The sequence below is a fragment of the Balaenoptera borealis genome (genome assembly GCF_965194805.1).
Source record: "Balaenoptera borealis genome assembly, chromosome: 15".
NCBI classification, from domain to species: domain Eukaryota; kingdom Metazoa; phylum Chordata; class Mammalia; order Artiodactyla; family Balaenopteridae; genus Balaenoptera; species Balaenoptera borealis.
Genome location: NC_138871.1, coordinates 10,714,108 through 10,740,291, shown reverse-complemented (window position 1 = coordinate 10,740,291; position 26,184 = coordinate 10,714,108). Strand labels below are relative to the sequence as shown.

The 26,184-nt window shown below is 42.9% G+C and overlaps 1 protein-coding gene and 2 long non-coding RNA genes across 4 annotated transcripts in view; 2 read left to right on the top strand and 1 right to left on the bottom strand.

Annotated features, from left to right (window-relative positions):
* LOC309611611 overlaps positions 1–26,184 on the top strand; it is a 126,583-nt gene that overhangs the window by 4,734 nt on the left and 95,665 nt on the right. The window lies entirely within an intron of this gene.
* Positions 1–26,184, bottom strand: part of BCL2L11 (BCL2 like 11) — a 153,458-nt gene that overhangs the window by 60,935 nt on the left and 66,339 nt on the right. The window lies entirely within an intron of this gene.
* On the top strand, positions 1,073–21,850 carry LOC309611608. Its single transcript, XR_014234629.1, has 4 exons — positions 1,073–1,090; positions 14,261–14,383; positions 18,372–18,642; positions 21,716–21,850. It is a non-coding gene; the product is annotated as an uncharacterized lncRNA (long non-coding RNA).

The window sequence follows — 26,184 nt, the reverse complement described above, 5'->3', positions numbered from 1 at the left end:
TCTTTTTCTCTTGTTGCCTTCTTAGAGGTCATTGAGCCCAGCTCTGGCCTCAGGACTCACCTGTTTTATAAGCAGACCCTGGTTGGTCCCACCCACCCATGGACTTAACCACCTCTGCTGTGCTGCTATGGGGTCTCAGGTCATTGCCCTGGGCCATGCTCTGGGCAGCTCAGGACAATACTTGGATGTCTCCTCGGTGTCTAGAATTCAACACCTACAAAGTGAACTCATTCTCTTTCCCCCAAGTATGTGTCCATTGTCTAAGCCAGCAAGCTCCCTTTCCCACCACCACCAAATCCAAGCTGGGCAGAGTCTCCTCTTTCATGCCTCTGAAAGCCACTTTGTTCTCCCCATTCCACTGCCACAGGCTGGGCACGAGCAGTCATCACTCCCTCCTTGGGGTAAGACCATTGCCCTTGGCCTTCCAATCTTCTAATCCACACCCAACACGGCTGCCAAAGGAATCTTTCCTTAATGCAAAGTTAGCCATACCCTACCTCCCCTGGCTTGACACTATGAGGCTCAGAGCTTTCGAGATGACATTTCAAGCACACAGGGCCTTTTGTAATTTATCTTCTCTCTCCAGCTCCCCAGTTCAACGTAGGCTCCACGTCTTCTGGGAAACTTGCCTGATCCCCACTCCTGCTGGGTGTCCTGTGCCTAGCTGGCAGCCCATAGCAGCCCACATTACCCTGATGAGGGACTTCATTGTCTGTGAATTTCTAGAGGGTGGGCCCGGTCTAACTCAGCTTCATCTCTCCAGAGTCTAGCTCATGGTAGGCATTCAAAAGTGTTTGATAAAGACAGGAGGGAAATCTCAGGCTTCTCAGCTCATGAGGTCTCAGTAGAGACCTTGACATTGTGCAGGAGGCAGAGATAGGGACCCCTACAGGGAAACCCAAAAGTCCAAGGGTGCTACAACTTGGCTGAAAGACTTCTGAGGACCAAGGCAACTGGGGGAAGTACAGCCTTCCTCCTACTTGGGAAGATGTAATTTCCATCATTCTGTCTCCCCAAGACTCTGCTCAAGGAGGCTTCCGCCGTGGCAAGTGAAGGTGGTTCTTCTGGAAGGGTCTGTCCTGCTGTGAAGGTAGTCAGTGGTGCTTGGACAGCATAAAGGTGCCACAAACATTTGTTGATTGCACACAGGAAGTGCTTTTGGCTTTGCCTCAAGGCAGGGGCGCATTTTATGTGCCAAGACCTCCCCTTCTGCCCCATTATGCTTGACTTAGAGAGACTCTGGCCCCCTCTTGGCTTGCCTTCCGGGCACTGAGAGGACAAGCATGGTGCTGTGGTGGCAGTTGGAGGGGACATATGATTTAGAGCCTTCTCTGGTGAGGCCACCAGTCCTTGAGGGGCTTCGCTGCTGGGCCACTCCTTAGATGTCACTGACCTGTGACCAAACAGTCCAGGAATACTTTCCCAGACCAGTAGCCATTGGCCACTTCAGGCATAGGTGTCACCAAGAGGGCAGCCAAGAAGGAGGTGGCACCTGGTACCCAAGTCCAGTGCCACAGGCCAATTCCTCAAGCCAAGGGAGACAGGCACCTAACTCACCATGACAGGACAGGACCCTTGCCAAGTCCTTCCTGAGAGGGGGAAGAGCCACTTCCAAGTAAACACAAAGCTGGGTCTATAAAACATGGCCTTCCTGGCATCGGTGGTCAGAAGTGACAAGCCTGCCAAAGCTCTGCAATGCGTGGCGTGCCTGGCATCAATGGCCAGAGGTAATGAGCTTTTGCCAAAATTCTATGAAACATCGCTTTCCAAGGTATAGAAACCAAAGGGAAACACTGCAGGTACTTAACTGGCTCGGAGCCACGGTGACTTAACTAATCTACGGAAAATCAGTCAACATTCACATTAGTCATCAAATTGAAATATCAATAAAGGACTGTGCTTTGGTCTAATACACTAACAAAAATTAACATTTTAATGACAATTTGTAATGTTGGGAAGGATATGGTAAAACTGCTATCTTCACACATTGCTCTTGACAGTATATATTTGTACAGTCTCCCATAGAGAGCAATTTATCATTATCTGTCAAGATTTGCAAGAGTTCATGACCCTCTCTCCAAAGAAAATAAAGCAAGATATGGAGGAAAGTTTCATTAGAGTGTTAATTGTCATTTTGACAGATGTATCAAGTGTTCAAATTATAGTGCATGACAAACGTTTTAATATTGTGTTAGGTATTGAAACGATGACCGTGAGAACAACGTAGCAACATGGAAAAGTGCCTGTGACAATAACAGGACACAAGTCCGTGTGTGTATATAAGGATGACAAGCGAGTGAAACAACGTTCACAGCAAAGTGGACTCTGAGTCGATCCACCAAAATGATAACTGTGGTTGTGTCTGGGGGTGGAAGCGATGGGGGATTATTTTTTCTTTTTCAAATTTGGTATAATGTGATATAACAACAAACTTTTTTTTTTAGAGATTTGAGGGTTGCCAAGTGGGGATAAAAAAGACAACTGAGAATCCTCTTCAGGTGGGCGGGAAGAAGCCTTTCAGGCAAGAAAGGCAGGGTAGCCCGACCTCCCAGGGCTGGCTTTTGCTTTGGTTTGGACAGGGCAGCGTGCAGGCTGGGCACAGAAGCGAGGACAGGCCTTTGCTATACTGCTTTTTCTTGGGATCTTAAGAAGTCTGGGGATGTGACAAGCTGATCTTAATTGGGGAAAGGTTGGAGATCTCACACAAGGCCTGTGTGGGAAGGCTTTTGGCTCTAAAATGGGCAGTCTCTCAACGAATCTGGCATGGGCCCATGAGGACCCCAGGGGGAGCCTGAGGAAGTGATGGTTTCAACACTGGAGAGGCTCCAAGGAACCGGTGAGGAAGGAGGCCAAGGAGAAGGGATGGGTGAGGGGCAGCAGGCAGGGAGCTTTGAGGTTCTCATGGGCAGTGACAGTCACAATGCCTGGGCTTGGAGGAACAGGAGGAGGCATCCTGGTCCTCCAGTGGGAGGAGATTGGAGCATGGCTTTGGGATGTACTCATGATCGTGTCTTAAGAGAGCAGGCTCAAGTTGAAGGAGACACTAGGCCAGGTGCATAGGGCACACACATAGCCCAAAGCCTAGTGTCAGAATTTTGTGTAGAAAGAGGCAGCTGAATAAATAGATGGATGAATAAGTGAACGCATGAGGCTTTATGCAAAGCACGGGGGTGTGATAACATGGCCGCAACTGGATCTGACATTGTCCCATCTCAACTCACCATGTGTCACAGCAGCTAGCTCTTAGAAACATCAAAACACGTCTTAAATAATCCCTACGGAGAAAATTTATCAACCAGAAAGCATGTATGGAGATACTGTGGGCTCCTTAGAGCCAAGCCTTGTAGGATACAAAGAACCCCAAGACAGAGTTCTAGCCTACGAGGGGCACCTCATCACTCCCCTACCCCCACACGTAGGTTCTTATTCTTGAGTCTTGTCTGAAATTCTTTAGGGCCAGTGCTACAAAATCAGGGACATCGTATTTGAAATTGACAATCTGTGGGGCAACGGAGAAGGGTCAACCTACAAAGTGAGAAACAAATCTGAATGTAAATCTGGTGAAGGCAAATATCTTTTAGACTTAAGCGCAGACAAGAAAGTATGCAAAATTAGGGGGAAACCATTTCATCTTCATTATGTGTGTTCTACGCTCTCTTTTGCACTGGGAGTGACTTTAACTCGCCCGTTTATTTGCATCTGGACAAAGAGGAACCTAAAATACTTTCATTATCTTAAGAGAGCGATTAGCCAGCTGAAAAGAATGTTCCTCCTGACAGCAATTAATCTTGGTCAGCCTCCTCTCTGCTCCCAGGCCATTGCTTTGCTGAGTCATTCCACTAAGCAGGGTCCCCAGCCACAGAGCCCAGCTGCCTGCAACCACCATGGAACCTTAGGATCTCACTATTGAGGTTGTTTTCACTGCTGTCACTTTGTTGGTTTGTGTGTGTGTGTGTGTGTGTGTGTGTGTGTCTGTGTGTGTGTCCTTAGATAAAAAGCACACTATTCATGTAAAATTATGTATTTAGGTAAAAGTCCATATTTAAGATCATGTCAGAGCTTAAAATGTGTATAAAATTGGCACATTCTTGGACTCCAAAGAGAAAGAACCTTCCTTTTCATCTGGTTTTAACTTCTGCTTCTAAACAGCTGTTTATTCTGTTTTATAAAGATCTCCAAGCAGAATGCTTAAGCAAAAAAGAGGAAGGAGCAGAATAATAGATATACTATAACACCAGTTCCATCAACACACACACACACACACACACACACACACACACACACACAACCACAGGCACATACACATACACATATACATGAAAAAATCTGAATGGCTTACTAAACCATTGACAGTCATGATCTCGGGGGCTGTGAAGATAGAGGAAACTCATTTTCTAAATTTTGCTTTTCTCTAATGTATGATTATTTTACATTGAGTTTATATTACTTTTGTAACTAGAACCAATAAAGATTGAATGTTAAAGATGATCAGGTACTAAGACGCTCTTTGCATGAGAGGTTTTCCTAGTGATGAAATATCTTCCTAATTGAGCTACATACTTTCTCTCTTACACTTTATTCTCATTTCCTCCTTGTTTTTGTTTCTCCTAGGAATGAAGAAAGTGGTCAGCATCCTCTCTAGATCAGAGGGACTATGCATTTGTCTTTACTTTTTATCATGAAAATTTCAAACGTAATGCAAAGAAAGCAGGAGAGTCTAATGGGCCCCTGTGTATCTATCACTGCCTTCGATAACTATCCACTTTCTGCCTTCATCTGCCTTCCACCCCCATCTCAAACAAATTAATTTATAGGCATACAGTTCTTTTGCGTTTTGAAGTAAAATTTATATACCGTGAAATGCATGAAATCTTAACATTAAAATTTTGAAAAATAGATACGTCTGTGTAACTCACACCCCTATCAAGATACAAAACCTACCCATCACCCAAAAAAAGTGCTCTTGTACTTTTCACGGTCAATCTCCTCACTTCCCTGACTTTTCACCAGATTTAATTTAGTCGCCTGTCCTAGCATATCTGTTCATTGCTTTTTAATATAATAAAACCATTTCCATTATGAAAGCTGTACATGTTATGGAAAATCTTGAGGGTAAAATAAAACCCTAGAAAAATAGAAAGAAAATTGATAATGAATAGTCCCACCACACAAAGGGAAAAATAGTTAAAAGTTTTGTTTTCTTCTAGTTCCTAGGTGTAAAATTTTCTTATTTTATATATCTGTGATTGCTTACTTCATATGACTTCCCATAATAATTTCACATTACTCTCGTAATAATTTCATAAGATAAGCATCTCTCCTATAATATTCACAAAGGAAAAAAAAACCTGTCAACCTAGAACTTTATACCCAATAAAAATATCATTCAAAAATGCAGAAGAAATAAAGATTTTTGCAGACATACAAAAGCTGAAAGAATTCTTCAGAAACAGATGCACACTGCAAGAAAGTTTAAAGGAAGTCTTTCAGGCAGAAGGTAAATGACATCAGATGGAAATATGGACCTGCACAAAGGAATAAGGAGTACTAGAAATGGTAAATACATGAGTAAATACATAGGAATTTTATCTTATTATTTAATGTCTTTAAAAGATCCTCGAGGACATCCAGTCCCAGCCAAGGTGGAGTAGCCCCATTCCCCCCAGGTCCTACCCTCTTACAACTAAAAATATCTGGATGTAACACAACATAGCAAAAAAACACGACTCCGAAAAGGGTCTGAAAGAATAAAGTGAACTGCCTAAGGGACACAGGACTTGAGGAACAACACAGCAGTGGGTTCCCTGTTTGGTTTCTTAGAAAAGTTTGTGTTTGTGTGTTTGTTTTGTCCCCTACACATCCTGGATGGGGTACCCAAAACTGTCAACAGGCACAGACAAAAAAGCTCTACAAAAAGTCTGCTTCCCTAGCTAAAGAACCAGTAAAAGGTGACATAACAATAGAAACTCTTGTTTGATCATAGCTGCCCTACTTAAGCCAAACACCAATGGAATCCTGTGCCCCCTCCCCCCTCCCCCCCCCCCATCCTGCTCAGAGGATTCAGTCAGGCTGAGTGGGAGCTCATGGTCCACTCCCTTTATGGCAGAAGCAGGCAGCACTCCAAGTCCCCTGCTGGGGTTGCACTAGAAGGGTCCATTAGGGAGCTGAACCTCCTCCCCCAACCTGGCACCAACAAGACTGACTGAGGCAGTGTGGGGTGGCACTGGTTGGAACTCTGCTTTTCTACAGCTGGTGTCAGCAGGGCTCAGAGAGAAGCTGAGCTTCCATCCCCACCCGGCAGCAACAAGGTAGAATGAAGTTGTGTGAGGGACACTGTGTCAACAGGGCATAGAGGGGGCTGAACTTACACTCCCCTCAGTGCCAGCAAGAGGATGTGAGTAGATGCTCCATTTTTATCAGGAAGGTACCAGCTGGGCTGAGAGGGGGGAATTAAACATCCACCCCTACCACAACCTATCATTATACCTAAACAGGGTGACTGCCTGCTAAAAAAGAAGGTTAACTAGAATCCAGAGTCACACAACATAGTAGCCAAAATATCCAGGATATAATAAAAAATCACTTGTCACACCAAGAACCAGGAAAATCACACTTGAATGAGAAAAGACAATCAACCAATGCTTACACCACGATGACTCAGATGTTGGAATATTCTGAAGAGCGTTTTAAAGCAGCGATTATAAAAATTATGCAATGAGCAATTTAAAACACTCTTGAAACAAAGGAAAAAACTAGAAAATCTAAGTGAAGGAATATAAGCTATTAAAGAAATAACCAGTTGGAAATGATAAAACTGAAAGATACAATAACTGAAATAGAAACCCAAAGGATGGGCTTAATAGTAGTTTAGAGACAACAGGGAATGAATGAGTGAGGTTGAAGATGGATAACTGGAAACGACCCAATCTTAGTAATAGAAAAGGAAATAGGCTGAAAAAAGAAATGAACAGAGTCTGAGAGATCTGTGGGATGATAACAAAAGATCTAGCATTGGTACCATGAGCATCCCAGAAAAGAGGAGAAAAAGTGTGCAGCTGAAACAAGTATTCAAATAAATAATGGCTAAAAATTTCCCAAATCTGACAAAAGGCAAAGCCTACAGATTCAAAAACTGGAACAAACCCTGAACAGGATATAGCCAAGGAAATCCTCACTAAGGCAAATTATAGTTAAATTTCTGAAAATTAAAGACAAAGAAAAAAGTCTTGATAGAGGCTAAAGAGAAGTAAGGTATTGCTTATAAAACTATTCAAATGACAGCCATCTCTCATCTGAAACCATGGAAGCCAGGAGGAAGTGGTACAGCATTTTACAAGTACTGATAGAAAAGAATTAAGAATTTACTTGTAAAATTCAAAAGAATTGTAAAATTCAAAAAGAATTGTAAAGTTCAAAAGAATTCTACTTCCAGCAAAACTATTCTTGCCGTATCTGAATCTAATTCTGATACTTGCTCAGTCTCTTCAAACTGTGGGCTTTGGGGTGTTTTTTTTCCTCTTAATATGCCTTGTAATTTTTTCTTGATAGCCAGGCATGATATACTAGATAAAACAAGTTGAGATAAATAGGTCTTCAGTAATGTGGTAGTAAGAGGTAAGGTGTAGGGGGAGGGGAGCATTCTATGGTCCTGTGATTAGGTCTCAGTCTTTTAGTGATCCTGTGCCTCTGAACTGTGAACTTCACAACTGCTTCCCAGTCTCTCTCCCCCTCCTCACCCCCCACCTTACATGGGACAGGATGGCTAGAGTGGTCTGGAGTTGGGTATTTCCCTTCCCCTAGGTTGGTTAGGCTCTGATAAAACCCTAATAGTTTAGGCTCTGGTAAAATAGTTTCACTTGAGGGCAGGTCTTGTTAAGAACAGAATGTCCTGACTTATTTCAAAATAGTTCCTTTTCCATCCCCCGATGGAAAAACAAGGGAATTTTTCTCTGATGTTCACTGTAAAAACCTGTTTTGAGTTCCTGGAGATAATATTTACAAAAGTGTGTGGGTTCCCTATGATGGGTCTCCCTGGAGTTTTTGACCCTAAGACTTGTCCGCACTGAGCCTCCGGCAATTCAGGTTTTCTTACCCTGGCTCTGGTTCCTGCAGAGGTTTCTGCTCCCTCAGGAATATCTGCTCCCATAAGAAGTGATTCTCACTATTTGCTTCTCTGTCTTTTCAATTTTGGGAGATGTGGTTTGCCTTGTGATCTCATTTCTCTAAAAATCTAAGAGTTGTTGATTTTTCAGGTTGCTCTGCCTTTTGCTTGATGTTAGGACAGAGTGATGACTTCCAAGCTCCTTATATGATGAACTGGAAACAGGAAGTCAAACTATTTTTTAGGAATAAAGGTAAAATAAAGACATTCTCAGATGAAGGAAAACTAAGAGAATATGTCACCAGAAGACCTACCCTTAAAGAATGACTGAAGGAAGTGCTCTAAACAGAAAGAAAATGATAACAGAAGACTCAGGACCTCGGGAGGAAATAAAGAAAAGTAAGCATGACTATAAACATAATTGACTATTTGAACAAAAATAATAATGATTAGAATGATGCTTATAAATATATGTACATGTAAAGTGAATGACAAAAATAAAATCAAGGCCAGGATGGGAGAAGTGGAGGTATCGTGCTGTAAGCTTCTTTTACTACATGGGAAGGGGTATAATATCACCTGAAAGTAGACCTGATAAATTAAATATGTATTCTATAAACACTAAGGAATACTAATATATCACAACAGAGAGAGCAAATAAGGCAACAAAAGAGGTAAAATTTAGTCATAAAAATATCCAATTAATCCAAAAGAAGGTAGAGAAAAGGTAAGGGGGTGGGGGGGACAAAGAACAGATGGGATAATTTTTGGAAAAAATAGCAAGATGACAGGATTAAACCTAATCATATCAATAATTACATTTAATGTAAATGCTCTAAATATCTCTAATAAAATGCAGAGTTTGTTAAATTGGATATTTTTAAATAGCAGTTCCAACTGCAGGCTACTTATAAGAAATGTATAAATAGGTTAAAAGAAAAAGGATGGGAAAAGATATACAATGTGAACATTAATAAAAAGAATCTGAGTGGCCATATAAATATAAAAGTAGATTTCAAGCAAAGAATATCATCAGGGATAAAGAAGGACATCTCAAAATGATAAAGGGCTCAATTTTTCAAGAGAACATAACAATCCTAAATAAATGTATGTGCATCTAATAAAAGAGCTTCAAAATACTGAAGCAGAAATTGGCAAAACTATAAGGAGAAATAGATAAATACACATTTAGAGTTACAGATTTCAATACCTTTCTCTCAATAATTGATAGACAAGTAAACAGAAAATCAGAAAGGATGTAGAAGACTTGAACAATACTATTAATAAAATTTAGCTACTTGGCATTTATAGAATACTTCACCCAGAAACAACAGAATGCACATTTTTTACAAGGGCACTTGGAACATTTTCTAAGGTGTAATATATTCTGGGCCATAAAACAATGCTTAATTAAATAAATTCAAGTTATTAAAAGTCTGTTTTCTGAAAAAAAATTATAATTAAAATAGAAATCATTAACAGAAATGTATCTGGAGAATTCCCAAATATTTGGAAACTAAATAATTCATTTTTCAATAACTCATTGGTCAAATAATAAATCAAAAGGTAAAAAAAAAATTATTTTCACATAATGAAAATGAAAACACCCTATATCAACATTTGCAAGATGCCACTATAGTAAGGTTAGAGGGAAACTTATGGCACTACATATCTGTTTCAGAAAAAAGGAAAGATCTTGAGTCAAGGGCCTCAACTCACACTTGAAAAAAGCAGAAAAAGAAGAGCAAATCAAACCCAAGTAAGAATTAAAAGGGAAATAATAAAGATCAAAGTGAAAAATCTATGAAATAGAAAACAATAAAGAGAAGTCAATAAACCAAAAGCTAGTATTTTAAGTAGAACAACAAAATTTAAAAACCTCTTGTCAGACTGATCAGGAAAAAAGTATTAAGACACACATTACTCAATATCAGGAATGATAAAGATGACATCACTCAGATTCTACAGATATTAAAAGGATAATTAGAAAATATTATGAACAACTTTAAGCCTATAAATTAGAAGACATAGATGAAATGGACAAATTCCTTTAAAGACACAAATTATCAGAGCTCACTTAAAATATAATAATAACATGAATTGCCCTCTATCTATGGAATAAACTGAATTGTAGTTAAAATGTACTCATGAAGAAAACTGCAGGCTGAGATGGCTTCACAAGTGAACTCTACAAAACATTAGGAAAGAAGGAATAACAATCCTCATAAACTCTTTCAGAAAATTGAAGTGAATACTTCCAATTCGTTTTATGAGTCCAGCATTGCCCTGATTCCAAAGCCAGGCAAAGAAAACCATAGACAAGTAACTTTCATGAACAAAATGCAACAATTTTTAAAGAAAATTTTGCAAATTTAATCCAACAATATATAAAAAGGATAAAACATCATGGCCAAATGGGGTTTATCCCAGGAACGCAAGGTTGGTTTGATATGCAAACCCTAATCAATGCAAGTCACTATATTAACTACAAGAGAAAAACCATTTAATCATCTCTATAGGATGCAGAAAAAACTTGGCCAATTTCAACACCCATTCCTGATTAAAAACTTAGAAAACTAAGAACAGAAAAGTACTTTCCATCCTGTGTAAGGTCAGCTATGAAAAACCTACAGTTGATATCATATTTCATGATGAAAGATGAAATCTTCTCACCCTAATGTCATGAACAAGGCAAGGATGTCTGTTCTCACTACTCTTTTTCAAGATAGTACTGGAAGTGCTAGGCAGCACAAAAAGACAAGAGAAAGAAATAAAAGGCATGGACTGTAAAGAGCCACAGTTGGCATAATTATGTATGTATGAAGTTGTCAAGAATCTACAAATAAAACACTAAAAAGTGAATTTAGCAAGCTTGCAGGACACAAGACACTATAAAATATTATTGTATTTCTATGTGCCATATACCCGAAATACACACACACACACACACACACACACACACACACACACACACACACACTCGGACAGCTGCTTTTTGGCAAAGGTGCAAAAGCAATTAAATGGAGAAAGGACAGCCTTTTCAACAAGTGACACTGGAACAAGTGGATACCCATGTACAAAAGAATCAACTTGAGTCCATAACATGCATCATATAAAAATAAGTTAAGATGGATTATAGATCTCAATGTAAAATCTGAAACTATAAACTTCTAGATGAAAAACATAGGAGAGGGCTTCCCTGGTGGCGCAGTGGTTGAGAATCTGCCTGCCAGTGCAGGGGACACGGGTTCAAGCCCTGGTCTGGGAAGATCCCACATGCCGCGGAGCAACTAGGCCCGTGAGCCACAACTACTGAGCCTGCGCGTCTGGAGCCTGTGCTCCGCAACAAGAGAGGCCACGATAGTGAAAGGCCCGTGCACCGTGATGAAGAGTGGCCCCCGCTCGCCGCAACTAGAGAAAGCCCTCACACAGAAACGAAGACCCAACACAGCCATAAATAAATAAATAATGAAAAAAAAAAAGAAAAACATAGGAGAAAATCTTTGTGATCTTGAGTTAGGCAAAGAGTTTTTAGCTACAACACCAGATACACAACCCATAAAAAATAAATTGATAAATGGAACTTTATCAAAATTAAAAACTTGTGCTCTTTGAGAGACTCTATTAAGAGAAAGAAAAGACAAATCACAAATTGGGAGAAAATTTTTGCCACGTATATATCTGATAATGCACTTATGTCTAGAATATATAATGAACTCTCAAAACTCAATAGTAAGAAAATACCCCAATTAAAAATTAAATGGACAAAAGATTTGAACAGACATTTTCCCAAAGAAGTTATATGCATGGCAATGAGCACATGAAAACATGCTCAACATCATTAGTCATTAGGGAAATGCAAATTAAAATCACAATATGATACCATTACACATATTTCAGAATGGCTAACGTTAAAAAGACTGACCATACCAAGTGCTGGAGAGGATGTGGAGGATCTTAATCCTGATACGCTGCTGGTGGGAATGTAAAATGATACAACCACTTCGGAAGTTTAAAGCTTCTCAAAAAGTTAAACATTTACCACGTGTCACAAACATTCAATTCCAAGAGAAAAGGCAGCAGATGTCTACACAAAGACTAGTACACAGATGTTCATAGCGGCTTTATTTGTAATAGCACCAAACTGGCAACAACAAAAATGTCCATCCACAGATGAATGGAAAAACAAATTGTGGTACATCTGTACAATGGACCACGTCTCAGAAAAAAGAAAAGAAAAAGAAAAATGAAAGAAATGATTTATTGATAAACACGATATGGATAAATCTCAAAAATAACTATGTTGATACAAATAACAAATGCTGGAGGGCATGTGGAGAAAAGGGAACCCTCCTACACTGTTGGTGGGATTGTAAGTTGGTGCAGCCACTATGGAGAACAGTATGGAGGTTCCTCAGAAAACTAAAAATAGAATTACCATATGATCCAGCAATCCCACTCCTGGGCATATATCCAGACAAAACTATAATTCAAAAACATACACGCACCCCTATGTTCATAGCAGCTCTATTCACAATAGCCAAGACATGGAAACAACTTAAATGTCCATCGACAGATGAATGGATAAAGAAGATGTGGTACATGTATACCATATAATATTACTCAGTCATAAAAAAGAAAGAAATAATGGAACCTAAAATATGACACAAATGAACCTATCTATGAAACAGAAACAGAATCACAGGCACAGAGAACAGACTGGTAGTTGCCAGGTGGGAGGGGGTGGGGGGAAGGATGGAGTGGGAGGTTGAGATTAGCAGATGTAAGCTTTTACATATGGAATGGATAAACAACAATGTCCTACGGTTTAGCACAGAGAACTATATTCAATATTCTATGATAAACCATAATAAAAAAGAATATTAAAAAAATGTATATATGTATAACTGAATCACTTTGCTGTACAGCAGTAGTTAACACAACGTTGTAAATCAACAATACTTCAATAAAAAATAAGTATAAATTAAAAAAAATAATGTTGAGTGAAAGAAGTCAGGCAAAAAAAAAAGACTACATACTGTATATTCCATTTATATGAAACTATAGAAAATGAAAATCTACAGTGACATGAAACAAACAAATAGGGATGGAGGAGAACGAGAAGGGAAGTCTGGGAGAAATTACAAACGTACAGGGGGTGATGGAGATGTTTACTATACGGATTGTTGTGATGGTTTCATGGATGTATGCATATGTGAAAACTTATTTTGTATACTTTAAATATGTGCAGTTTTTTGTATGTCAATTATACTGCAATGAAGCTGCTTTAAAAAAATAAATAAGGCCACGGAAAGTAGCAGGACTTTACTCTCATCAGACTGTACTCTATCTGGTCTGCAAACAGGTGCACACAAAATCTGCACACTTAGCTGGAGCCTACCTGACAACACCTCTGCAACATTATGCAAATCACCGTGAGAAAGAAACAATAATTACGTTAGAAACCACCAGAACGTGGTTGTTTCCACACACATTTTTTTGTTTGTTTTCAGATCTGGGTTCTCTTTAGCATGTGGCTGTCAGTTAACCCAACTCGGGGCTTTTCTCTTTGGTTTAGAGAATCTGAAATTGAGCTCTGCTGGGGTTAAGTCCATGTGGTGGTTCATGGGTGTGGAAAGTACCTACAGCTGACCACAGACTAGAGTTCCCTACAACTACATTAGTCTCGGAACTAACTATTGTCTCCTAAGTTGTTTGTTTTTTTAAAAATCCCATAGTCTTCATTTTAATTGCCCTTAAATAATCTATAAAATATGCTTCTTTTCTGTTCTTGTCAGTTCCTAACTGAGCAAGAGAGATCTTGCTCTCACTAAAGAATGATTCCAACATCATGTTCAGTCTCTCCTTCCCTTTTGTGCTTCCCTGAGCAGACCTCCCAACCCAACTGCTGTGAAGGGGCCCAGATCTAAGGGCTGTTCTTGGCACCCCAAACGTGTCAAGTCTTGTCACTAAGGAGGCCCCGTCTGGGCATAGCCATCTAAAGCAACAGTCTACTTCTTATCAGAAAATCTTGTGCTTCAACAAAGCCTTTTCTAGAATTAACCACACCATGGTGAGGTGGGGAGGAGGGGCAGAGCACCCCTGGGCCTGGGTTTACAGAACCCCTCATCAGCTCTGCACCTCACCTCTGTTTTGCAGCATGCTCAGGGAACCACTGGACTTTGTATCTGTGGGAGAAGGGGGAAGAGACCACTGACTGCATTTCTGTCCCTGTGCTGAAAAGGATGCTATGTCAGAGAACCATTCCAGCAAACTTCAAAGGTCAGTATCACCCCATGTTACAGATGAAGCTCAGAGAGCCTCAGCAGCTCACATGCCCCGGGTCTCAGTGGGACGGGGCAGAGCAAGGATTTGAACCCAGGCCAGAGGACCCACATGCTTTGCTCAGCCCAGCATGCTGCCCTACCGTGACTGCTGGGTCACCACCACTCTCCACGACCACCCGTTCATTGCTCCGCACTACTGCCGGGTCACTATTCCCCACTGGCCTTATCCTCCAGGTTTCCCTATAAATAAACCCATTTGTCCATGAAGTCAAGGAGGCAGGCAGGGGCCCTTCACATAGAACCTTTTAGGCTATGGTAAAGAGTTCAGACTTTAGTCTAAAAGAGGGTTTTGCTTAGAAGGAGAGATATGATCAGATCCTTCAAGAAGAGATGTTTATAAGACTAGGAAACAATCTAAATGTCCATCGACAGATGAATGGATTAAGAAGATGTGGTACATATATACAATGGAATATTACTGGCCATAAAAAGGACTGAAATAATGCCATCTGCAGCAACCTGGATAGACCTAGAGATGATCATACTAAGCAAAGTAAGTCAGAAAGAGAAAGACAAATACCATATGATATGACTTCTATGTAGGATCTAAAGTATGACACAAATGAACTTATCTATGAAACAGAAACACTCACAGACATAGAGAACAGACTTGTGGTTGCCAAGGGGGAAGGAGGGTGGGGGAGGGTTGGGCTGGGAGTTTGGGAGTAGCAGATGCAAACTACTATATATAGTATGGATAAACCACAAGGTCCTACTGTATAGCACAAGGAACTATATTCAATAGCCTGTGATAAACCATAATGGAAAAGAAAAAAAAAAAAAAAACAGAAAGAAAGGATGCTTAGGGACCAGTCCAGGCCCCACTGCAGTAGCCCAGGCAAGAGACGATAGTGTCTTGGACTTGAGTGGTGATAGTAAGAATGAAAAAAAGTGGAGACACTCAGAAATTGTTTCAGAGGTAGAGTCAAACTAGACTTGTTGAAGAACTAGATGTGGAGAGTGAGGATACAGAGCAGAACCAAGGCTGACTCGTAGGATGTTGTCTTCAGAAATTTGAAAAGCCAAGACAAACAAGAGTGAGGTAAAATCAGACTTGGGAAAATCTTGTGCTTCGTTTGGGACAAATCTGAATTTGAAATGCCTGCTGAAATAGAAGTAGAGTAGACCATGGAATATATGAGCATGGACTCTGGATGGATATAGAAATTCAGGAGTCATGAACACACTGATTGTAAACATAAAGCCATGAGAGTGGATGAGATCACCCAGGGAGACATTGTGCATAGAGAAGAAAGAGGGGTAAGAAATGAACCCTGGACAGGGCAGCCCTTAGAGGAGAGGCAACAGATGCAGCCAAGAAGACTAGGAAAGAACAGTCAGTGCAGGAGGAGGAAAGCAAAGCGTGTGTGGTGTTCTGGAAGCAAAGAGAATAAAGGGCGTCAGAAAAGAGGTGTGGTCAGTTGTGTCAAACCAGATGAAGACAGACTTGTCCACTGAATTTGGTAGCAACAAATCATGGCAGCCTGCCATATAAATGGTTATATCTAAAAATATCTAGAAAATATTGTTCATCCTCCACACATTTAATAAGCACTATGTGTGAGATATGCTCTCAGGTACTGGGAAACAGAGATTCATAAGACATGATCTCTGTTCTCAAGAAGTTTATAGTGTTGAGGAAGAAAGAGGCAATAGCCACTATTGATCCTGCAACAGTCCTGTACGTCAGTTTGCCAATAAGGACACTGAAGCAGGGAGAGGTCAAGGGATGCCTCAGATATTCGACTATGGGATCATTGCAGTGTACACATTAGGAAATATACTTCTTTTCCACTCAGCATTCTGTTGAGTGGAAATAGCTTTCCATGTCCCTGACCTCCTTCATCAATACTTTTCAAAACTAGAGTTCAAATCTCTCCCTCCTTCTCCTTCTCTCCCTTCCTCCTTCTCTCCCTCTCGCTCTTCAACTCCATTTTTCTCTGTACTGACTTTATTCTCTGGACCACTTTCTTGCCTGCTCCTGACTTCTTGATTTCAGAATAAGAGACCTTCTCCGGCCCAGGGTCTATACCAGTTATCCCCAAATTATTGAGCCATGCCAGGGCCAATCACTGCAGCTCAGGCACAGGGCTTTCTGATTGGTCGGTTGGGTTATGGGCTCACCCCCTTGATTGACAGTCCCACCCCTGCAGTGGGGGAAAGGGCCGAGCCAGACAGAAAGCTAGGCCATGCATACAGAGGAGTTTCCAGCGTCCATTCCACATGCCCATTTCACAGACAGGCACCCAAGTACCTGAGCCCAGATAGTGTAACTGTAAGTAACAGAACGAAGATTTGAGACCAGCTGCCCATCAGGGTACATGAACTGGAAACCACCAGAAGCCTGTCTCCATCCCACTTAGGGGAATCAAGCCCAGCGCTCTCCAGCTTGCTCCACTGAAACAGAAAGAAGCCATGGGGAAGACACAGCCCTAGTCCAAACTCCTCCCCCCGTCCATCACCCACACTCGCTGGTGATAACAATAGGACGGTTTCTCTCTGCGAAAAGAACGAGATTGAGCTGGGCGCTTATTAAAGGCAGGGGTAGATGTTCCATTTGGGGATGGGGGAGCAGAAAGGATTTCCCTGCTGTTAGGGAGATACACAGTGGGGAGGGGGGACCCTGGCTGGGAGGAGAGGGCAGGGGACAGACCCCAGAGGCTCTCTTCACTCTATTGGGAAGAGAAGTCAGGGCTGTGGAGGGGAGTCAGGGAAATGAGGGGTCATGTTTTCCCTGTGTTCGGGACACTGGTTGAGAGGGAGCCCCTTCAGAAAAGGTGCAGCCACCCTGGGGCTCATGGCAGGAAATAACCAAGCTCCTCTGTTGCAGCACTTGCCCTTGGGCATCAGTGTCAGTTGACAGTCCAGGACATAGGGGTCTTTTCCTCAGAGCCTGAGAGCCACAGCTTCCCGGGCTATATACACCCAAACTTCTGAGGACCTCTCCCACAGGTTATGATTTTTAGGCTGTCAGCAGTGGGGACAGTTCTGCCAGGGCTCATGGGAAGGGGAGGATTCAGAAAAAGCCTTCCCAAAGTGGCAACTCCTAAACTGGGTTTTGAAAGATAAATAAGAGTGTTCCAGTTGGCCATGATGGGATGGGGGGGCAGAGCATTCCAGGCAGTGGGTTGGCATAGTTCTGGGAGTTGTTGGTTCTTTACTATTGTGGAAGGTAAAGGCTAGGTCCCCGACAGAGAGGAGAAGAGAGGAAGGCAGGGCGGGAGGCAGATCCCCTGGGCCCCCTGGCTCATGCCACTCCCCAGATTCATTTTGAGTCCATCTGTATGACTACTGCCATTTGCCACCACCTAGATCACTATCAACCTAATATTCTTCTTCCAATCAACTAAAAAATAAATTTTATCCTACTACCAAAAATGGAAGACCATCTTACTTGTCCTAAATAGAAGATAACCAGAAAAATAGAAATATAACCATCAAAATAAAAACATTCACCCTTATGCCACCTAAAGCCATCTGGTGCGTTATATACCACGTTTTGGAAAACTGCCATGAGCCGCAGGGAGCCAGGGAAGGATTTGAAGCAAGAGAATCACATGATCAGATCTGTGCTTTAGAAAGACCAGTCTGTTGGGAGGGCCGTGAACAAGCAGAGGGGCCAGGCCAGAGGAGAGAGCAGTTAATCAGTTGTCTATTTTTACAAACCCCGTACAGATGTCCTTAAAAAGAAAGCAAAGTTATTTATTCATATGTCCTTAAAACTAAATTGGGCATCCTCTTCTAGAAGCTCACTATTACTAGCAACTGGGAATTGTGAAAATGGCCATTTGGTACAAAGAACCGTTTTACGATGAATGGCCGGTCCAATTCCCATCTGGTCTCCCTTTGAGGGGTGAGTTTAGATTCTGGGCTCTAAGATCTTTGGGTGAAGAAGTGAGCAAAAGCCTCTCCCCCCTTTTCAGGGTTGAACTCACACAGAGAGGGAACTGGAGACTGCTGACCGCGGTGTATAAAGTCATCGACTGAAGAGGACCAAGGAGCTTACCTGAAGGAGATGCATCCTCCATCCTTTCCCCACTCAAGGGACTGAAACTGGGCTCTCCCACGGTGCCTGGCCCACGGCTGGCCCTGGGCATCTCACATTCGCCGTTTGCAGCAATAACAAGAGGAGTGACGGTCTTGTGTGCAGGCCTGAATGCCAGGGCATCTCACGGAAGTTTCACTGCTGTGATGGCAAATTTTGTGTGTCAACTTGGTGAGGCCACGGTACCCCCTTGTCTGGTCAAAAACCATCTAGACGTCGCTGTGGAGGTATTTTTTAGGTGCGATTAATGTTTAAATCAGTAGACGTTGAATAAGGCAGAGCGAATTACCCTCCATAACATGGGTGGGCCTCATCCAATCAGTTGAGGGCCTTAAGAGAAAAGACTGAGGTTCCCAGAAGAGGAAGGAATTCTGCCTTCAGACTGCAACATAGAAATTCTGCCTGAGGTTTTAGCCTTTGGACTCAAGACTACAACACTGACTCCTGCTGGAATTTCCAGGCTGCCAACATGCCCTGTAGATTCTGGACTATCTGTCTGTCTGTCTGTCTATCTATCTATTTATCTATCATCTAGCTAGCTATCTACCTACATATATGCATACATACATACATCTTACTGTCTCTTTGGAGAACCCTGATTAACACCATTGCCATAACCTGGAGCAAGCCACAGCACCAAGTCTTTTCTTTGTTATTGTTGTTTTCTTCTATTGCTGCCACCCCAAAATGTACTGCCTTAAAGCAGCATTTTATTATCTTTCATGATTCTGTGGGTTGACTGGACTCAACTGGACCGGTTTTCTGTTCCACGAGGCCCTGGCAGAAGAGGCTAGTTATCTGGGGCTCAGCTGAGCTGGAGTCTCCAAGACTCCCTCCTCATGTAGCTGACAGCTGGTGCTGCCTGCTGACTGGCACCCCAGCTGAGCTATCCTCAGGGTGCTTGGTTCCCATCCACATGCCATGTGACCCAAGCTTCTGGTATCATGAAGGCTGAGGTCCAAAAGGAAGTAAGCAGAAGCCACCAGCCCACTTAAGGTCTGGACTCAGAAGTCCCAGAACACACTTCTGTAGGAGTCCTTTGGTCAAGGCAGTCATAGGACCACCCCAGGCTGGGGAGGGGAATAGATCCTACATCTCAATCGGTGCGTAAAGGAAGGAATGAATTGATGGTGACCATGTTTGGAAACTATCAACCACACCAAGTATATTTCCCCTATTTTACCCTGAAAAAACCAACAATACATAAGCATACTATGTTATTTATATCTATTTGGGAACACTTAAAGATGTTTCTTTAGCTGCAATTTTTCTCTGCCCACTTCCAAAGAGGATGTGTAGTCGCTTTTAGTGAATGTAATACAGTAATTGTACTGTTGGCATCAAAATAAAAGATTATAAAAAGCCATGTAGAGATAAGAGACAAGCATGCTAGAGAAAAGCTTGACTAAAATTGTTACTGCAATGGGGCCTCCATTCACTGAGTTCCTGCGTGCCCTGGAAAGGGGAAGCTAGCCTCTACCAAAATATTCCATTTGATTGAAGGGACCAGGGCCCGCCAATGGGAGAACCTCAAGAGGTAGGAACTTATAAATAACTTGTAAATAACAACAGCATAGAAACAATCCCTCAACCACAGATGCAGAGCGTTCTTCTCCCGGAAAAGGGATCACATTACAGAGCGAGAGTCCTGCTGGGGGGAGTTAAACCAGTAGGAACCAAACCAATGCCTGGGCCCCCTGCCGCAGACCCCTTAGAGCCCAATCTCGGAGCATAGGCTGGTTCCCAGACTTTTTGAAAATTCTTCTGAAGACTGGTGAGCACCCGGGCCTGTGTTTGTGCTGAATTCCCTGCCGTCCAGCTCCTGGTAGTAATTGGTTGAGACAGTTGATAGCTGAGCAAGGTTGATATCACATCAGGCAATGACTCCAGGCTCTTCTGGAACCTCCGGAGCTCTGGATTACTGGACAGTGTGTGTGGCACTCCATCCAGACATGAAGGTTGGTGGGAGGGCTACAGCGGAAATTGCGAAGAAGGCAATTTAAATGTGTTAACCAAAACAGGAAACATCGGTGGGGTGGATTAGAGTGTTTTACTTCAGAGGTGTGATTTTATCAATACTTTTATTGTTCAAAAACTCATATTTTATTTTTAGAGGTATTTTTCCAAACAAGCCCAAACTTTACTTCTCACTCATTCTAAATTCTTGGGTCTTTTTCATGCTTGCATTTGGGGCAAGATTGAGACAAAACACAAAACACTTTGTTCATGTTGGAGTGTCAGGTTCTTTTTTAAAAGCACAAAAGGATTTTTTACTGGTCAAGAGATGCTGTTTCCTGAAGCAGAGAGGGCATCAGATCAAAGCACTGGTTTAACCAAAAAGATTTAGGAAGGAGTGAACATCTTTTTTCTGTGGTGACCAAAATGATCTCTGACCACTAGCGAACTCATAGCATCGGTACACAGTGTGACAGATTTTCAAAGCCACCCACTTCTCCAGATCCAGATCACTGAATGTGAGAATTAGAACCTTCCGAAGAACAAGTATATTAGCCAATGATCATCATTATCATCTTTTTTTATTTTTTGGTCCTAAGAAATTTGGGACAAAATTAAATAAAAGGCTTTTAATTCAGCCTTTCTTTTGTGTATAAAGCTGCCATGTATCTTTACCTTAAAAAGTTACTGTGAACGGACTGGTGAGTATGCTGTAGTTTTCCATTTTGTGGAGTACCATGCAGCTGTGAAAAGTATCGATGAAGGAGGTCAGGGACATGGAAAGTTATTTCCACTCAACAGAATGCTGAGTGGAAAAGAAGTATATTTCCTAATGTGTACCCTGCAATGATCCCATTTTGCATACATCTATCTATCATCTATCTATGTATCTATCTATGTATGTATGTATCTATCTATCTATCTATGTATCTATCTATCTTTCTATACTTACCTGCATCCACACATACCTTTTTTTTTTTAAGATTTTTTTGATGTGGACCATTTTTAAAGTCTTTATTGAATTTGTTACAATATTGCTTCTGTTTTATGTTTTGGTTTTTTTGGCCGCAAGGCATGTGGGATCTTAGCTCCCTGACCGGGGATCAAACCCGCATCCCCCTGCATTGGAAGGCGAAGTCTTAACCACTGAACCACCAGGGAAGTCCCCATCTACACAAACCTTTAAAGGACATATACCAAAATGTCAACAGTGGCTATCTCTGATAATGTTTTATTTCCTTCTTATTGTATATATTTATTTTCTAGGTTTCATAGAAGAAATACGTGAATTCTTATTTTAAAAAAAATGACCAAGACACTGAAGGAGCCAAGAACCCCAGGGGAGTAAACCTGCTGGTGAGTCTACACTATGAAGACCCAGCTTCTCTGGCAGGCAGCCCACAAGGAAAGCCACTTGCTCCCCTGACCGCCCCCAGCACAGACATAAGAGTGTGGGGTGAGACCCAGCCTACTGGCTCTAATGATCGACCACACTTACGGAGAATATTCTGAATGTTTTCACATCCATGTTTTCTGAATTCATTTTCTGGGGAGAAAGCACAGCTGTAAGACAGGCAGATTCAGAACTGGACATTAAAGTGGGCATCTACTTATGCTAGGAGATTAAGGATCTTCCAATCTGCATCCAGGTAGGACAGATGTGTGTCCACCCTGGGCTGGCTAGTCCTTTGGTGGCCCTACAAGCAGACATTTTTCCCATCACCATCCAGCTTTTATCTGCAAGGGATGTTGCCACTTGCTGCTGTTTCTGAGGTAGCATAAATGGTGGTCTTCCAGAGTGGGCGTGGGACGATTGGCAGGACAGCTATGGCGCCCCTGGTACCATAGCCCTTGGGTATTGGCCAGCCCATCTTTTCCCCCAGCTCTACCTGCCTTCCATCTACCCAGGAAGGGCGGCCAGTGCCAGACTGAGCAGGAACTCGAGGTCCAGAGAGCTGGGTGGGGCCGATGGGGGTGGAAGGAAGTAAAGGCAAGGAAGTCTTTACTTTATCACCTGCAGAAAGGTGTATCGGAGAAGCCCCTGCTGTGCTGGGCTGAACGAATACATGGAAATTGCCCAAATGCCCGGCCCCTACTGTGACTGAGTCACATGGTTGCCAGAGCACAGACAAAACAGGAAAATGCTCATGGGAAGGTAACTTCCTCAAGGGCGGGGATATTGGTCTGTTTTGTTCACTGCTGTCTGTCCAGTGTCTACAACAGTGTCTGGCACAGAATGGGCATCCGATGAATAAATTCATCCAGGAGTGCATGAATGAATGAATGAATGGAACTTGCTAGTAATCAAAGAAATACACATTACAACAATGATGTGGTGTTGTTTTGTATATTAATCTGCCCGAAAGTAGCATAATGAAAAACACTCAATCCTGGTGAAATCTGATGGGATCTGCCATGTATCTAGTATTAATGGCAATATGTATTAATATAAATCTTTTGGAAAGCAATTTGGTAACAGAGTTATTTAAGAAGTTGCTACTCAGTATTTCCAGTTCTAGAAATTTATGTTAAACAGATAAATCAGAAAAAGGACAGAGCTGCATATATAAACTATTCCTTGAAACGTTATTCATGACTGTAAAGAGACGGAGGCAGTCTGAACGGCTAGAACAGTGGACGATCAGAGAGCTTGTGGTGGCGAATGAGGCCTGTGAAACAGTGAAGCAAAGTGGTAAGTGAGAAAAAAGCAGGGATGCAAAAGTGTCCATATAAAGTGAGTGTGACCATAAAATATATTCTGGGGAAAAGCCTGGAAGGATGGAGAGTTTATGGATTTTTTTTCCCTTCTAATTTTTGTCATCAAAATATTTTTAACCAAAAAGAGCTTAACCAAATAAGACCTCCCTACTGTACACCATGCACCAGTAAGCACACATATGGCGACTCGCTCAAGGCGCTCACTGCTTACACAGTTCCCAAGACAGAGTGGTCTGCCCACCGCCCGCTCACCCAGCTCAAGTGGGCCCCCAGCCTCCAGGTTTCAAGCCACTGGACGGCAGAGCCAGGGGAGTTTTCTGGCAGAGTTTGCCATGGGGTCACCCATCTCTGAATAATAAGCAAGTGCTGCTGGGGGAACATTATTTAGCACCATCTGATGACAGATTGGAGAATGTTTGCCAGAAATAACCCTTTGGGCTTTGGCAAAGCAGGTATTGAGTTGCGCTTTCCGATGGTGGTTAAATAAGCATTATGGCTGCTTTTTGACGGTAAAACCACACATGTATCAAGACACACTTCCCTTCCTACTGCAGGAGGGCAGTATCCAGTGCACCTACAAAAGGTATCAGGTTACAAAAATGTAAGAAGGAGGTTACACCCTAGAAAAGCCTCTGATTCTTGCTAATTCAGCACTAGGTGGTGGTTCTTAACCTTACTGCGAACAGAAACCACCTGGGAGCTTTCAACATGGACCCCTAGGGCTTCCCTGATGGCGCAGTGGTTGAGAGTCTGCCTGCCAATGCAGGGGACATGGGTTCGAGCCCTGGTCTGGGAGGATCCCACATGCCACGGAGCAACTGGGCCCGTGAGCCACAACTACTGAGCCTGCGCGTCTGGAGCCTGTGCTCCGCAACAAGAGAGGCCACGACAGTGAGAGGCCCGCGCACCGCGATGAAGAGTGGCCCCCGCTTGCCGCAACTAGAGAAAGCCCTCGCACAGAAACGAAGACCCAACACACCCCAAAATCAATCAATCAATAAGTAAATTTATTTAAAAAAAAATGGACCCCTGGGTCCCTCTTGCAGAGATTCTGATTGAATTGGTTTGGTGAACCCTCCGGGGCATTGGAAATTTTAAAAGCTCCAAGATGGTTTAGATGAGCATCCAGGGTTGAGATCCACTGTCTCATGGGATAAGCAGCTGATATCTATACTGAAAACATTCAGACAGAGTCTGAATGGGCATGGTCTCTGTGCAAAGATCAGGAAGAATCCGTGCCACGTTTTGCAAAGGTTTGCCGTGCACTCCTAGCCATCACAGGAAGCAGAGCACAGAGTCAGGAGGCCCAGGGGGTTAAGGCTCTCAGAGGCCAGCAGGCTGGGTGCCAAGTGTGACTGACTCTATCACTTACTAGCTCTGCAACCTTGGGCAAGTCACTCACCCTCTCTGAGCCTCTATTTAATCATCTGAAAGGGGGATGCTGGTTACCATGCCAATCTCACAGGGCTGTTTAGAATGTGATACGTCCATGCAGGGGTGATATGGACCCCTCAGGATACGTGGCTATTCCCCCAGATCATGTGGGCATGTGGGAAGAATACCGTTACCATTTGAGTTCACAGAACCGGGCCTGCATTCTGACGACCTTCACAGAGTTGATGGAGAGCTGCACCTAACCCTTGGGTTAGGTATTAAGTGAGTCAGATACCAAGTGAATTAGTGGGTCTGTGATTTATAGGAGACAGGGAAAATGGAAACAGGGCAGACGTTGATGTGAAAGTCTCCCACGATCTCCACCTTCAAAGTGAATTCAAGTATATTCAGAAGAATCACAGCCCACCCTCAGAAGAGCACCTGACCGGTTTAAGAACAGACAGATCTCCCTTTAGAGGGCAGAGAAGCGGAAGGTGGTAAGATTTCCGGGACCCATTCAAAGAGACAGCTCCTGACCCCACAAGATGTAGGGAAACTGCCAGGGGACCAGGAGGCTGGGCTTGGTGTATTCCTGAATCTGCATGTGTCTTAATGACGAGATAAATGTTCTTAAATCTGCCTGACATTGGAAAGAAACAGACCAAGGCCTGACACTCTTGGTGGAGGGCTGCGGCAGCACAGCAGTGAGCCTCTCGCTGTGACTGTCACCTCTCTAGGGAGCTATTCCTGGGAAAAGGAACCTCTGTTCACTTAAACGGAAGAGCAAAGAGGTAAACATGTTACATTTTAGGAAATGTGTGACGGTCACTGGCCACACTGATGCTAATTTCTTCCCCTGTCACCGGAGCTGGGCTGAGGTTTCATAGCTGACTAAAATTAACTGGAGAATCACATCTCTCTGTCTGGTTTGGCCAGGAAGGGATTTGGCCTCTGGCATCGTACATGTGGCTGACAGCCACTGGAGGAGGCTTCGGGCTTCCCGGTTCAGCCATGGCGATGGCTGCAGGTCAAGGCTACGGCCGAGGGACTGTGGGGGGCACCCCTCCCCCCAGCCCCCCCCAAACCTTGGCTGCCAGCCTCCCCGCTCTCCCTGTGGCCAGTCTACTGCAGCAAGCAATCTCTAGGCTGTGTTGGTTTCTGTCTTGTGTTTTTGTGTTTTTTTTTTTAATCTTTTTTAAAAAGTATTTGTGTTGTTACCATAGAAACCCTCTTTGCATTCACTTGTGTTTTGAAAAAAATTCTCTCGTGTGTCTGTCCGGCTTGTGTAGTCTGCAGTGAATTGTGGGCTCCCAGGGGAGGGATGTGTCTTGGAGGGGAGTCTGAGAGAGGCTCCTGCCTTCCCCATCTGCAGGTAGGGCCAAGGTTCTGGCTTCATCATCCTAAGGAACCCCCAGAGGGCAGCCGGAAACAAAGACCCGCCCCCTCTCCCCCCTGGCTTCGGAAGCTGAGGTTCTGGTATCACACTTCATTTCATCATTGTCATGACACTCTGATCACACCACTATCATTATCTCCATTTTACAAGGTACCATTTTTTTGGGGGGGCCGGGCTGCGCGACACGCGGGCTCTTAGTTCCCGGACCAGGGATGGCACCCGCGCCCCCTGCAGCGGAAGCTCGGAG